General features: G+C 41.4%; 1 protein-coding gene across 11 annotated transcripts in view; it reads left to right on the top strand.

The window, feature by feature from the left end:
* The window catches only part of ADARB1 (adenosine deaminase RNA specific B1), a 134,313-nt gene that overhangs the window by 43,199 nt on the left and 75,079 nt on the right, over positions 1-16,035 (top strand). The window lies entirely within an intron of this gene.

Raw genomic sequence — 16,035 nt, 5'->3', positions numbered from 1 at the left:
GATTTGTATTATTCAAAGTATACAGTACTCCCCCCCACCCCTGAACTGCTTATTTGAGTTGGAGATAGAGTTTGCTCTGATGGGTCACCGGATTCAGTCTGTTGTAAAAGTCTGTGGCTTTGGGCAGACAATCCAAGGCAGAGACTAACAAGGAACAAGGCAAATCTGAAACAAAACTGTTTCCAGGAGAGATGAATTGGAATAAGCCGACTTGGAAATTCAGGACAGAAAGCTTTGCCAGAGTCTAGGAAAATGTTAGAGACTTCTGGAATGCCTAGCACCTTAGACATTGACAGACATGTTCCAGAGACCTGCAGAGGGAGTGCCATGTTTATGAAGATGAAAGGAGCCTTCTACTTGTTAGAAATAAGTTCATCTATATATGTTTCCAGGCTTTAGCAATTGCTGTTATTTGCTTTCTGTCTTACTTGTTTCTTTTAAGGAACTTTCTTTTAAGCAACTTAAAGCAAGTTGCTTTGGATGTCCAGCCAACATATTCCTGCGCTGTTTCCATCGTGCATCAGGTGCAACTACTCTGGGTACAGATATTGATGTATACCTCCCATCTTGCAAGTGTTTTCTGTTGTATTTCAGCTGCTCTGAATAAAGTCTTCCTTATTCTACACCTTGCTTTTTTACTACCAAGCAACAATATCTCTTATTATTAGCTCTTATTTAGCTTGTGTCCTAATGAGTTCTCTAGCTCGTTTTTGAACATACTATTCAAACCATCCATCACCATTCCTGTTTGTGCATTTTAGAATTGCTTAAAGATCAAAAGGTCTATTTCTCTTTGCTCATAAGTACAAAAGATTTGTAAAGTTGAGAGAGAACAATTATAGCAAATGATGGATTGCAGCTTACAATGGTAGAGAATAACATATTTACCATGCGACAATATTTCAGGGGGCCAGAAGGACAGCAAGTAGTGCTCCAGGGGTGCATAAAAAACTGGGATAGCAGCTAAGGAATCCTAAAATGGAGAGGAAGGGACAACAAAGAAGCAGGTAGAAGGAATGACATCTGCTTTCAAATGTCTCTATAACAATGTACATGAGAAATAAATAAGATGAGCTGGAACTTTTAACCCAGAAAGGCAAATGTGACTTAATAGACACTACCGAAACCTGGTAGAAGGAGACACAGTAGTGGTGGACGGATAGCATTGTATATTAAGGATGTGTACAGTTGTGAAGAAATGCATGAACTGGAGTATAGAAGGCTGTTGGACAGCATTTGGATGAAAATCAAAGGAAAGGAAAATAATAGCACTGACACTGTGAGGGTCTGCTAACAGACCTCCCAGCCAGACTGAAGATTTTGATTATGCCCTGCTAGATCAGAATGCCACACATTCAAAGAGGAGAGACATATTAGTAATGGGAGATTTCAGCTATCCAGCTATTCATTTATTTATTTAAAATATTTTGCCCCCGCCTTTCTCCTTGAAAAGGACGAAAGCTGGCTTTTATCATTGAAAGACAATATTTAAAGCTATAAACAAAGGTGACCCTAATCTCTGACCCTAATATGGTAAATAGGAAAGCCAGTTAGCATTGCATACACCTGGGAGGCAGGAAAGTTTTAAGAGACGGATCATACTTCCTCACTATTAGAGAGCAGGCTGGGTAGGTGGGGCTTGTCAGCCATGGAAGGCAGCCCATCTAGGAGAAGGAAAACTCCAATTTCAAACCTCCACTGTCTTGTGGCTGTATCCATTGATGGAAAAGGCTTCAGGTGTTAACCTAGAGGCAAAATCCGGAGCCCCGGAGGCAGTTCGTGTCATTCTGCCAACTCCTGCGATGTTGCTGGAACCATTGCCTTTCCATTGGACGATTTCAGCAATGTGGAGAGGCGGGATTTGCTGCTTGGGTAACAGCCTATCCTCCATATTAGTTTACCCAGGCTTCATGCTCTGGAGAGGACACTTCTCGATACAGAGCATGTTACCATAGTCTCTTGAGACTGAACGATGCCTATGATGATAATATAAAGGTGGTTTACATAATTGAAAGACAATATTTAAAGACAATGAATACAAAGAGACAGCTCATATAATTAAAAGACAATATTGAAGCTAAAAACAATTATACAAGTATTAAAAAGGGAAAAACAGATGCCTCTCTGAGAAATGGAAAACACAAAACTCAGTCAAAGCAGTAATGCATAACAATCCATCTAAAAATCACACTCAGTTAGCCAGTTACTGAAGGAAGGCTTGCCTAAAGAGAAAGGTCTTTTCCTGCTTGTGGAAGGACAGCAAAGATGGGGGCATACTGGCCTGTGGGAAGGAGTTCCAAAGTCTGGAAGCAGCAACAGAGAAGGCCATCTCCAGTGTCCCTACAGATGTAGCTGTGAAGGTAGAGGGACCTAAAGAAAGTCCTTTCCTGATTATCTTAACAGCTGACCTGGCTCATACTGGGAGATATGGTCTCTGAGATAGCTTGGACCCAGGGCATGGGAAAAAAAATCAATCAGTGAGGTGGACACAATGGGAACTTTGGGTAGAGGTGACCATGCTCTCTTGGAATTTGTTATACTGGGACAAGGGAAAGCTGAGACTAGTATAATATGCACTCTAGACTTCAAGAAAGCTGATTTCAGTAAGCTCAAAGAAATACTGTGTAAGATTCCACAGATAGAAATTCTTTAAAAGATTTCAAAGTGGAATGTATAGGAATCTGTGAAGATTTTTAGTCATCCAGGTGAGATTCTCTGAAAGTTGAATCATGGCAACTGGACTTCTTCCTTATTAAGTTGAAACATTTTGCTACTCATCTAAGTACTGTAGCTTCTTCAGTCTGAGGAAAGTTGATATTAGACTTCTGATATATCCTCCCCACTGGTTTCACTTCTCCCTGGTCTGAATAGGCTTGTTAGACGGACAATGGATGGGGGGTGAGTGAAAACCTCATCTCTGCAGTCCTTTCCCAGCCATTGTCATGAGTCATTAACAGTGGCCTTTCTGGCGGGAATGGTCCTGATCTTTCTGGAGATGGGTGAAAGGGCAGCATGATAAATAGGAGGCATATTGTGTATACAGCCTCCACCCCTGTTGAGTGAGGGATTTTCTATATGCACATCTATGGCCTCTCTGACCCTCTCTCAAACCACCTATCCCTCAGCAGGGATAAGACCATCACCATACTGCCTCAGGCAAAGGAAGATGCACTGTCGTCCTCAACACTATAGATTGTCAAAGACAAGTAAGCTCACTTTTGGAAGATCAGCATACATACAAGAAACTAAACAGAGATCCCACCAACATTTACAGGAAGAAAGCAACAGAATGCTTGAAACACTTGCCATCGACAGTGTGAGCTACTGCCAGTTGTATCCTGGAGAGCTCCCCCCCTTTATGGACTTCCCAAGATACACAAGGCAAGAGCCCCCTCTGACCCATTGTCAGCAGTATAAACTCGGTAACATACAACATTGTTAAATACCTGGCCACCATCTTAGCACCATTGATTGGACACATGGACCACGACATTCACAACTCAGAGGGGTTTGCGTCCAAGGCCAAGGAACTAAAACTAAATACTGATGAAACCATTGTATCCTTTGATGTCACATCTCTCTTCACCAGCAATCCCACCCCCAAAGCCCCAACAACTATAAAAAGGAGACTGGAACAGGACAACACATTCTCCACCAGGAGCAGCCTCAACCCAGACCAGATATGCCGGCTCCTGGACCTGTGTCTGAGCACCACTTACTTCACATACAGAGGAGACTTCTACAGACAGAAACATGGCTGTGCCATGGGTTCCTCCCAGTGTTGCCCATTGTTGCCAACTTATACCTGGAAGAAGTAGAAAAGAAGGTACTAAACATCTTCCAGGGGACGACTCTGACCAGTTGGTTCAGGTATGCAGATGACATCTGGGTGAAGATCAAGATTCAGGAAGTGCAGGCCTTCTAAGACCACATAAATGCAGTGGACCAAAATATCAAATTCACCAGGGAAAACATCAAAGACAACTGGCTGCCTTTCCTGGACTGTGCAGTCATCATAGGATTTAACACAGGGGGCTCCAAACTATGGCCCGTGGGCCACATCTGACCCACCTTGACTTTTTATCCCACCCAGTCCAGTATGCTGGGGATCTGCAGCTGCCTAGAATGAATGGTAGTGGAAACAGAAGTTAGACTGCTGGAACCGTGCTTTCAGTTCCAGCAGCCTAGCTTTTTTCAAGGAGGAATTGGGAGGGTTTTGCTTTCGGCAAGCCTGAGACAATTTGCCCGAGTTGGATAGGAAGAAGAGCAAAGCTTGACAGAAGCAATCCCCTTCCCCATCTGTCGTTCATTCATTATAAAACTGTTTCCCCCCCCCCCCTTTGGCCCTCAAAAATATATAAAGTATATGATGTAGTTCTCAAACTGAAAAGTTTGGAGACCCCTGATTTAATGGAAGCTTAGGAATAGAAATCTACATAAAGCTTACAAGATCGGTGAACTTTAAAGAGAATATATATAAGATGTTTTATAGATGGCACATGACCCCAGAAAAATTGTCAAAGATGTATACAGATGTATCAAATAAGTGTTGGAAATGTGAATCACAAGTGGGAAGCTATTATCATTGTAAGCAGCCCCTTATCTCCAAAGAGATTTATGGGGGTGCCGGAGACTGGAATGAGTACGAAATCCAGACAAACCTCTAACTGCTGAGCAGAGCCACTTAGGTCTCAGCCAGGTCCTGTCTAAACTTCTTCCTCAAAAGCCAATCCCCTTTATTAAGAAAGCAACACACACAGACAAATCCATGAGCTATACTCAGAATAATCTGGCTCTTAATCTTTGGTAGCGAACACACGTGGCCAATTAGACATTCAGCTAGTCTGTGCAAGAACAAATGCATGCAGATTTAATCATTACTGCTTTATTGAAAAGAATTGCTCTAGAAAAGGTTTCAGTTGATAGTAAAATAGTTCAGTAGGTACATTTTCATATCAAGTCAAACGGAATACTCCACTCCCCCACTCCAGCTGGAAAAATAAAGAAATAGAATTATGCTAACTATTAAAAAGCATAACCCAGTCCATCTCACGTGTCTTGGGTCTTCATAGGCTGATGCTAGATGAAATCCAGTTAACTCCCATCAGTCCATGGTAGGAAAAATAGTCCATTATGGGAAAAAGCACGTGTCTGCCCTTTCTCAGTCCAACTCCATCCTTTTCCCACTCCTCACTTACTTCCTTCTTCTTCCCAGAATTCTTCATAAGGAACACCCCCTCCTGGGTCTTGTTGTCCCGCCTAACTTTCTCATGGAGCTTCAGTTGTTATCATACTTTGTGGCAGAATTATTTTGACTACGAAAGTCTCTGCTCTCTACTCAGCTTAGCAACGAGATAACCAGAGAGCGAAGCTTCTCTGAAACAGCATGTAAAACTTTCCTACTACAGAACAGGCTTTAAATCAAAATGGATGCTATTGGGACAATCTTAGGACTACATATCCCATTCTAATACACATAAAAACACAAATCATCACATGCCCCCCCTGATTATCGTTAAAATTCAGAGCAGTAAATCTGATCTAATTTTAAGAAATCAAGCAAAAGTAACTAAAAAGTAATTCAAAGTAATTAACTGGTTATATCTCAAAATTCAACTACAGATTAACTATTACAATACTGAAACATAGCACACTGTTGAATACATTGTTTCAACGTTCAGGTTCATAAGAATCTTCACAGTACATTCTAGAAAGACCATCTGCCACAACATTCAATTTTCCAGGAATGTGTTGAACTTCAAAATCAAAATCTTGCAATGCTAGACTCCATCTCAACACATTTTGGTTGTGAGATTTCATCTTCTGCAACCAAACTAAAGCTCTGTGATCTGTTTGGAGTGTAAACTTACGCCCCCATAGGTAAGGTCTAAGTAAATTGAGAGACCAAAATATAGAAAGAGCCTCTTTTTCAGGTACTGCGTAACTTCTCTCTCTATCCAAGAGTTTTCTAGAGAAGTATGAGATAGGGTAAAGGTTCCCATCTTCTCCTTGCTGTAACAAAACTGCTCCAAGTCCTAATTCAGAGGCATCTGTTTGTAGAATGAATGGTTTGTCAAAATCAGGGGATTTCAGTATAGGTGCATCCATAATCTTAGCTTTTAAAGCATCAAAGGCACCTTGACACTCTGGTGTCCACTTTACCTTGACAGGCTGTCTCTTCTTAGTGAGCTCTGTCAGAGGTGAAGCCAAATGACTGAAATCAGGAATAAATTTTCTGTAGTAGCCAGCTAGGCCCAAAAACGAGCGTACCTGTTTCTTAGTTTTTGGAATAGGCCAATCATTAATAGATTGTACTTTAGCTTGCAAAGTCTGAATTTCTCCTTGCCCAATCAAATGACCTAAGTACATGACTTTTCCTTGCATCCATTGACATTTGCTGGCTTTGACTGTCAGTCCTGCTTGCTGAAGTCTGGACAAAACAGTTTCAATGTGAGACATGTGAGAATCAAAATCAGAACTGAAAATGGCAACATCATCAAGATAAGCACTTGCAAAAGGTAAACCTTGTAAAAGTTTGTCTATCATCCTTTGAAATGACGCACCAGCGTTCTTCAAACCAAATGGCAATCTTCGGAAACGGAAAGTTCCCACGTGCGTAATGAAAGCGGTCTTATCTCGTGAATCTTCAGCCAAATCGAGCTGCCAATAAGCATTCTTTAGATCGAGAATGCTGATAAACTTAGCTTTTGAAAGATGTTCAATTAAATCATCCATTCTAGGCAATGGGTATGGATCTGGAACAGTAACACTGTTTAACTTTCTGTAATCAACACAAAATCTTACTTCCTCAAGAATTTCACCCAGAGCGTTACGTTTTGGCACCAGAACCACCGGAGAAGCCCAAGGGGAGAATGAAGGTTCAATCACCCCCAAAGATAACATCTTTTGTATCTCTTGTTCAATTTGGATAGCGTGATTACCAATTGCTCTATATGGGCTAGACCGTATGGGCTGGGCATTGTTCTCAGTAGTTATCACATGACTGATCAATTTGGTGTAACCTGGTTTATCTGAAAACACATCTTGGTATTGTTCTAAAATTTGAAACAACCTTTCTTTCTGATCAACGGTACCTGTTAAAACAAGATTATCAGACCATGTACCTGCATCTTGCAATTCAGACAACATATCAATAGGTTCATTTGCAGCATGAAAATATTCAGCATGACATTGAAAAACCATTGCAGATCTATCTTTGTACAGTTTCAAACTATTGACATGGTAAAGAACAGGTTTCTTATTAGAATCCAACATTTTGACAAGATAATTGACATTTCCCAATTTTTGAACAATTTCACCTGGACCTTCCCAGACAACTTCTAGTTTAGAAGGGAACAAGTACCAAATCACCCACAGAAAATTCCCTGTGTCTGGATCTCTTGTCATGGAAGAACTTCTGACTTGCTTGAGCGTCCAACAAATTGTCTCTGGCCAACTCCTGGACAGCCAAGAGTTTCTCTTGAAGTTTTCTAACAAAATCAGCAACTGGCACAGTACTACTTTTAACCACACCTTCCCAATCGGATTTCAGGAAGTCCAATGGTCCTTGTAGATTTCTTCCAAACACCACCTCACTTGGAGAAAAGCCACCTAGTGAAGAATGAGCTGAGCTACGGTAAGCAAACAAAGCAAAAGGCAAAAGTTCATCCCAAATGTTTCCATATTCTTGGGTCAAGGTTTTAATCATCCTAAGCAAAGTTTGTTGACCTCTTTCCACCATACCATGAGATTGAGGATGATGGGCCGTGCTAAAACTGATGGTTATTCCACTTATCTCGCAGATTTTACGCATAAGTTCACTTGTAAAGGCTCCTGCTTGATCACAAATTATTTTGGATGGTACTCCAATACACGAGCACAAGTCCACGATGATTCTGGCTATGGTGGTAGCTGTAAGGTTGCTAATAGCGTAGGCCTCGATCCACCTACTGGCTGAACAGATGAAAGAAATGATGTATTTCTTCTTAGATTTAGTAGGAACAAAAGGTCCTAGCACATCCATTTGCAAACACTGGAACACTTGGTCAGGAATTTCCATAATCTGCATTTCGGCCTTTACCTTGTCAGTTTGATGGCCTGTGCGTTGGCAATAGTCACAAGAACTGACATAGTCTTTTACAGTTTTTGAAATACCAGGCCAGTAAAAATGTTGAGAAATCCTCTTTAGGGTTTTTTGTATTTCTTGGTGCCCACTACTCGGATGGTCATGAGCCATTTCTAGTATTCTCAGTCTATATTCAGTAGGCACGACTAACTGTTGAACAGGTTGGGCATCTAAGTTGGATTTGGGGAAATATTCTCTGTACAAAAGTCCATTTTCTCCCCACAGGAAACTAACTTGCTGATGCGCAGGACGTTCAGCATAGTTGTCTGCTTGTGACCTCAAAGAAGCTAGAGAGGGATCATTAAGTTGCTTCAGTCTAAAGTCCTCTGATCCCTTAGGTATCACCTCCTCTATTGTAGTTTCAGTTGTAGCTGCATTATCTGGTTTGGTCACAAGAGGCTGCTGTTGGGTAAGGTCTCCATCTGAGCTATCCTCAGTGGATTCCTGCTCCAGTTCAGGATCATGCATCTCCCTACTCTGAGAACGTGTGACTACCGACATTGAAGCTACATTTTGACTCTGCATGTGATCCAAAAAAGCAAGATCATTTCCAAGAAGAAAATCAGGTTTTCTCTCATGGGTTAAAATATGTTTTGCACCTGACCAGGACTTGTAGGTAATTTTTACATAAGCCAAAGCGACATACTTCTGCTCAGTCTCTATAGACCCATAAGTTTTTACTGGACACCTCAGGTTGTTCAAGATCAAGGTGGGGTCTAGAAAATGTCTGCTTATCGAAGAAATGTCGGCACCTGAGTCACGAAAAGCACTTAAAGCCATATCACCTCCAGGTGTGTGAAGAAAAACCACCTCAGAAAATGTGCGGGTTGCCCAGTCCCTTTGTGTAGTTGGTACTATGCAATCAGGATCCATAACAGAAAACTTCTCTCCTGATGCAGTCTCTTTTACAATTTCTGAGGAAATTGAAGCAATTTGTAAGTCCAAAACTCTAGGCACATATTGGTTTACTGCTGCCTGCATTCCACTGGCTTGCGAAGGGGTTACAGTTACGTTAACTCCTTCCTGACTCTGTGAAGGCACAATGCTTGACTGGTGAGGCACAGAAACTGCATTACTGGCAGCTGGCACTTGCTGAGTTCCAGCTGGCACAGAACTTACATACGCCATCTTGGGAGTGCCTGCTTTAGATCTGCGTAGAGCTGGAACAGGTGTTTTTCTAGCTGGCTCCTTAACTTGGCTAGCTGGCACATTCAACCTTGGGCAATCTCGTCGCAGATGAGAGCCACCACATTCAAAACATTTAAGAGGTGTTTTACTCTGGCTAGGAGCTAGGCTCCTGCGTTGCTCAAATGAACTTTGCCTGGGTTCTTGAGAAAAGGACTTTCTAAAATCAGGCTGACTCTGTCTCTTAGGCACTACTGGTGCAGTTTTTGCCCTAACAGCAGGTTCATGCGTTTTAAAGGAGAAAATTTCATCAGTTTTTAAAGCAAGGGTTTGCAAGTCTTTGTAGTTTCTCTCCAACAAAGTACTCCTTATTTCTGAAGGCACTAAATTAAGAAAATGCTCCATGTACAACGCAGTTCTTAAATCCTCAAAAGTACTGGCGCCCAAGGAGCTCAACCACTGATCACCTAGATGTTCTATTTTGTCAGCTAGTGCAGAATAACACTCATTAGGCTGCTTTTTCAGTTTTCTAAAGTTCTGCCTCAGTATTTCCGAAGTGAAACCAAATTTTTTCTTTACCACCTCTTTAAAAATAGGCCAGTCAGGGTCCTCATCAGATAATTTGGCTACTAAGTTGGCAAGTTGCCCAGAACACTGAGTACGCAATAGCTTGAGGTACCAGGCCTCCGGTATCCTAAGATCTCTACACGCTTGTTCATATAACGATAAAAATGATAAGATATCATCGCCATCATGGTAGTAAGGTAGATTGCTTCTATCAACACTGGCTATTGAGTTCTTAAACTCCTCTTTTTCCTTCAGCTCATTAACCAAACGCTCCACCTTTTTCTCTCTGTACTGCTTCAACAACTCATCAGCAATGTTCTGATTATGAATAGATTGAGTGTGACAAGCAACAAAATCAGCAAACATAAGGGTTAACTTATCCACTGGTGATAGACTCTTGTTAGGATCAGGACCCTCAGCACCGGCTGCTGCTGCTGCCGCTGCTCCTGCTGTCCCATCAGAAATGTCTCTGACTGGCACTGCCCTCCCTACTGGAGTGCTGGCACTCGCCATTTCCTCTGCCTGATCCATCTGTTGCAACTTAGACCAAGTCTGATCTGGATCAGATCCAAGTAGATCCTGGACGTCCTGTGCTGGGAGTTTAGCCATTATATTGCCCTTTTGTAATTCCCTTCTTAGTTGTGAAGAACCATAAGTAATTCTTTGCTTAGCTCCACTTTGAGTCAAGACGTCGTGCTCAACAGCCTCCAAAAGCTCTTGATGCAAGGGCTTCGTATCCTTACTAACCAAAGGCAGCCTAGCAGATGCACCACCAATCTTAACTTTTCTCTGAGTCACAAACTGCTCTCCAGGCAACTCCAAAAATTCTTCTCCTTCTAAGTGTTGCTCCATGCAAGCTGCAACTAACGTAGATGCCAAGTTGACCCAAAAGGAAAATCCTCTCCCTGCCCCTGTAGCCGAAACTGTAGGGCGAGGGCAAAGCCATAAAACACTCTGGCAGAAAACAGCCCTACCCTGGAGCTTCAGAAGGGTGACCGTTTACTTGCATGAAAATGTCCACTCATTAAACAGCCCAATTACATAACCAAAGCATTAGTTCTTACAGACTTGGCTTAAAGCTAAGTCTTTCATTAAGACCCTTAGCTTAAAAGAAAAATGCAATATAGCTAATTTATAGCTCTTCAAAGTAAATAGCGTGGAAGAAACCCCTTTGCCAAGGCTTGGGATTTTCCAGCTGTGAAAAGCACATGCATCGAGACGCTTGCTGCTTTCAACTTAAGCCAAAGTAAACACAATAAATCAAAGCCCGTGTTTCATCCCACCGCTGCCACCATGTAAGCAGCCCCTTATCTCCAAAGAGATTTATGGGGGTGCCGGAGACTGGGATGAGTACGAAATCCAGACAAACCTCTAACTGCTGAGCAGAGCCACTTAGGTCTCAGCCAGGTCCTGTCTAAACTTCTTCCTCAAAAGCCAATCCCCTTTATTAAGAAAGCAACACACACAGACAAATCCATGAGCTATACTCAGAATAATCTGGCTCTTAATCTTTGGTAGCGAACACACGTGGCCAATTAGACATTCAGCTAGTCTGTGCAAGAACAAATGCATGCAGATTTAATCATTACTGCTTTATTGAAAAGAATTGCTCTAGAAAAGGTTTCAGTTGATAGTAAAATAGTTCAGTAGGTACATTTTCATATCAAGTCAAACGGAATACTCCACTCCCCCACTCCAGCTGGAAAAATAAAGAAATAGAATTATGCTAACTATTAAAAAGCATAACCCAGTCCATCTCACGTGTCTTGGGTCTTCATAGGCTGATGCTAGATGAAATCCAGTTAACTCCCATCAGTCCATGGTAGGAAAAATAGTCCATTATGGGAAAAAGCACGTGTCTGCCCTTTCTCAGTCCAACTCCATCCTTTTCCCACTCCTCACTTACTTCCTTCTTCTTCCCAGAATTCTTCATAAGGAACACCCCCTCCTGGGTCTTGTTGTCCCGCCTAACTTTCTCATGGAGCTTCAGTTGTTATCATACTTTGTGGCAGAATTATTTTGACTACGAAAGTCTCTGCTCTCTACTCAGCTTAGCAACGAGATAACCAGAGAGCGAAGCTTCTCTGAAACAGCATGTAAAACTTTCCTACTACAGAACAGGCTTTAAATCAAAATGGATGCTATTGGGACAATCTTAGGACTACATATCCCATTCTAATACACATAAAAACACAAATCATCACAATCATATGTGGTGGTCATGTGGAGTAGCAAAACAATATTGGAAAAGAGTACATGTAATGTTGGAACAAATATTGCTCTGTAAAGTGCCATTAACACCAGAACTGTTTTTATTGAGTATGATACCTGAAAATATAGATAAGTCAAAGAATTATATAGTTATATACATAGTTACGGCAGCTAGAATTTTATATGCTAAAAATTGGAAAAGATCAACGGTACCGAAACAAGAAGATCTTATTGAAAAGATACGGGAAATAGCCGAAATGGACATTTTATCAGAAGTCATGAAGGACTATCCCTTGCAAAAGGCAACAGAAAGATGGGATCTATTTAACAAGTGGACAGAATCAACAGGCAGCTTGTGAACAGTACATATTGAAAGGAGAACTGAATCTAGAAGGCAGAAAAGAGTAAATAGAATAATTTAAAATCTTGATATGGCAATAGGTACAGAATGGATGAAAGTATGTTATTGTCTCCCCTCTTCCTCATCAATCCCAATTCCCTTTTCCTTTTTGTTATCCCTTATAAAAAATAAAAAATACAAAAAAAAGGAATAGAAATCTACAGAAAATTATTTATTATTTTTATTTTATTTATTTCATTTATACCCCGCCTATCTAGTCAATTGTGACCACTCTAGGTGGCTTATAACACACACTATAAAACACGTAAACATACAACATATCACATAACATAATTTGCATAAGTAAAAAATAAAATAAAATTTATCCCAAAGATGGCGAGAAACAGGGTATATTGTAGGAGAAAAGGAAAAAGAATAATTAGGAATTAGCTGGAAAAGGGGAAGGCCTGCCTGAACATCCATGTTTTCAGTTGTTTCTTAAAAATACCCAGCGAGGGAGCTGCGTGAATCTCAGGAGGTAAGTTGTTCCAGAGGCGAGGAGCCACCGCCGAGAAGGCCCGGTTTCTTGTTTTTTCCTTCCGGGCCTCCCTTGGCGTCAGGCTCCTCAGCCTCACCTCCTGACTCACACGGGTGACACAGGTAGAACTCGGTGGCAGAAGGCGTTCCGCCAAGTATCGAGGCCCTAAACCGTTTAGGGCTTTAAACGTAAGCATCAAAACTTTGAAGTTAACGCGGAACCTAATGGGCAGCCAATGCAGCGCGGCCAGAATAGGAGAGATGTGATGGTATCTTCTCGCTCCACTTAGGAATCTGGCCGCTGCATTCTGCACCACTTGGATTTTCCACGTCAGCCTCAAAGGTAGCCCCACGTAGAGTGCGTTACAGTGGTCTAACCTACACAGACTGATCAATACCTGCTGTTTGAGTCTTATCACGCATTGCAACACAAACTAGGGGTCATCAGGACGCTAAACCACACAGCAAGAAACATCCCCACCTCCATAGAAGCCGAGAAGAAGGAAGATGGACATCTGAAGATAGCCCTTAAGGCGTGTGGATATCAAAAATGGGCCTTTAACAAGGCAATGTACCAACCCAGGAGGACAATGGAACAGCCTGAAGCCCAGAGCTGATGGAAGAATCTGGTAATTCTTTACATGGTGGGTGTGTATGAAAAGCTCAAAAAGATTTTTTGTAAGCACCACATAATCCGTACACTTCAAACCCACAAACACACTAAGGCAGAGACTTGTCTACCCAAAACACCAGACACCAAAACACAACAAGAGCAATATAGTATATGCAGTCCAATGCAAAGAGGAGTGTTCGGAGCTCTACAGTGGAGAAACCCAAACAGCCACTAAACAGGAGAAAGGCCCACCACAGGAGGGGCAATGGCTGAGGACCACAATCAGCAGTGTTCCTTCATTTGAAGGACAAAGGACACTCATTTGATGACCAAGATGTACTCATTTTGGACTGAGAAGATAGATAGTTTGAGAGAGGCATCAGAGAGGCCATAGATGTGCATATAGAAAATCCCTCACTCAACAGGGGTGGAGGCTGTAGACACAATCTGTCTCCTATTTATCATGCTGCGCTTTCATCGGTCCCCAGAAAGATTAGGACCACACCCACCAGAAACAACCCATGATAATGGGTGGAAAAGGACTGCAGAAGTGGGATTTTTACTCCCCCCCCCGTCTATTGTCCATCTAATGAGCCTAGTCAGACGGGGGGGGGTAATACCAACAGGGAGGATACATCAGGGATCTCCTACCAACTCTCTTCAGACTGAAGAAGCTACTTGGATGAGTAGTGAAACGTTTCAACTCAATAAGGAAGAACTTCCAGAGAATTGGAAGGGGCAAATTACCAAGGGAAAGTATGAAAAGTTAGCTAATATTTGTAGAGAGTAGGTTAGGAAAGCTCAAGCTAAAAAATGAGCTCAAACTTGCAAGAGAGGTAAAAAAGAGCAAAAAGTTATTTCTCAGCTGAATTCAAGGCAAAAAAAGAACAAGGAAATGGTAGATCCACTGCATGAAGAAGATGGAGAGAATTACGAAGGGACAGCAGAGAGAAGGCAAAATTGTTGAACCCCTACTTCCCTTCTGTTTTCTCAAAAAAGGAGAACATGCCCAACCTCCTGCAAGCATAATAAAAGAGGAAGTGAGAGGGTCGTGGCCCAAGATAAAAGAGGTAGTATGGAAGCACCAAGCTACTTTAATTGAATTTACATTTCCAAGTCCCAATAAACTCCATCTAAGGATACTAAAGGACCTTGCAGATGTAAACTCAGAACTCAAGAATTCTTCAAGAATTCTTGGAGAAGAGGTAAGGCTCTGAAGATTGGAGGTAAGCAAATGTCATCAACATTTTCAAAAAGAAGAATAAAGAAGATCTGGGCTGACATCAATACCAAGAAAGACTCTACAACAGATTGTTAAACTGTCTGTGGCACTTAGAAAAGGATATTTTGATTTCACTGTCTGTGGCACTTAGAAAAGGATATTTTGATTTCTGAGACTCTGCATGAGTTTCTCAAAAGCAAGTCATGCCACACTAATCTTAAGTCTTTATTAGGTAGAGTCACAGACTTGATAGATAAGTTGGTCTTGATTTCAGCAAAGCTTTTGACAAGATCCCTCATGATATTCATGCATCCAAGCTGGTGAAATGTGGGCTAGATTATGCTACAATTAAGTGGATATATAGCTGGTTTATGGGTTGCACCTGATAGCTACACATCTGTTCCAGGGTTGGGGTCATTCAGTATCTTTATAAATGACTTGGACAAAGCTGTGTAGAGGATGCTTATTAAATCTGTAGATGACAATAAATTTGGAAGGTTAGCTAATACATCGAAAGAAGAATCAGGATTCAAAGTGACACACACACACATGCAAACTCAGGAGGAGGGAACCAGAAGTAATGGATTCAAATTGCAAAAAAAGGCTATTTTGACTAAATATTAGCAAGATCTTCCTAAGAGTGAGAGCCATTCAACAGTGGAATTGACTGCTTCAGGGAGTGATGGACTGTCCTTCACTGGAGCTTTTTAAGTAGACCCTGGATAGCCACCTCAGGGATGCTTTAGCCATGGGTTCTTGCACTGTTGGGGCTGGATTTGATTACCATTTAGGTATATTCCAGATGTACACTTCTATGCTCCTATCACATATTAAATTATTTATGTACTTATGTGAGAGATTTCTGAGAGGCATATATACCAACATTGTATATAACATTCTGAAGAGTTCTGAACTTCTGTATTTCATGCAAAACGTATTTCATTAAAAAAACAAAGACCAGTAGATTTGAGGGCTGGCAAAGATATTTTGCTACCTAAGGTGCAGCAAATCCTTCTCTTCCTCATGCATCCAGTCCAAAGCTGCTTGATTTATTTTGGCAACAGAGGCAGAAAAACACTGGGTTCCTCTTCTCTCTGTCACAGTAAAAATACCATAATAATAAATTAAAATAATAGTGACCTGCCCTTTAAAGTCACCATAATTGCTTTCATGCAAATGTTTGTTCAGTATGTAATTATAATTTGTTCAGTATAACATTAGCATATTGTTTCAGAGGGTCAGAATTCGGCAGGAGCACTTATGTTAGTCAACAAATAACTAGTGAAGTAGGAGGA

The sequence above is a fragment of the Pogona vitticeps genome, chromosome 1, assembly GCF_051106095.1.
Source record: "Pogona vitticeps strain Pit_001003342236 chromosome 1, PviZW2.1, whole genome shotgun sequence".
Classification (NCBI taxonomy): domain Eukaryota; kingdom Metazoa; phylum Chordata; class Lepidosauria; order Squamata; family Agamidae; genus Pogona; species Pogona vitticeps.
Note: the sequence above shows the minus strand (reverse complement) of the source record. Positions and strands in the feature narration are given on the sequence as shown.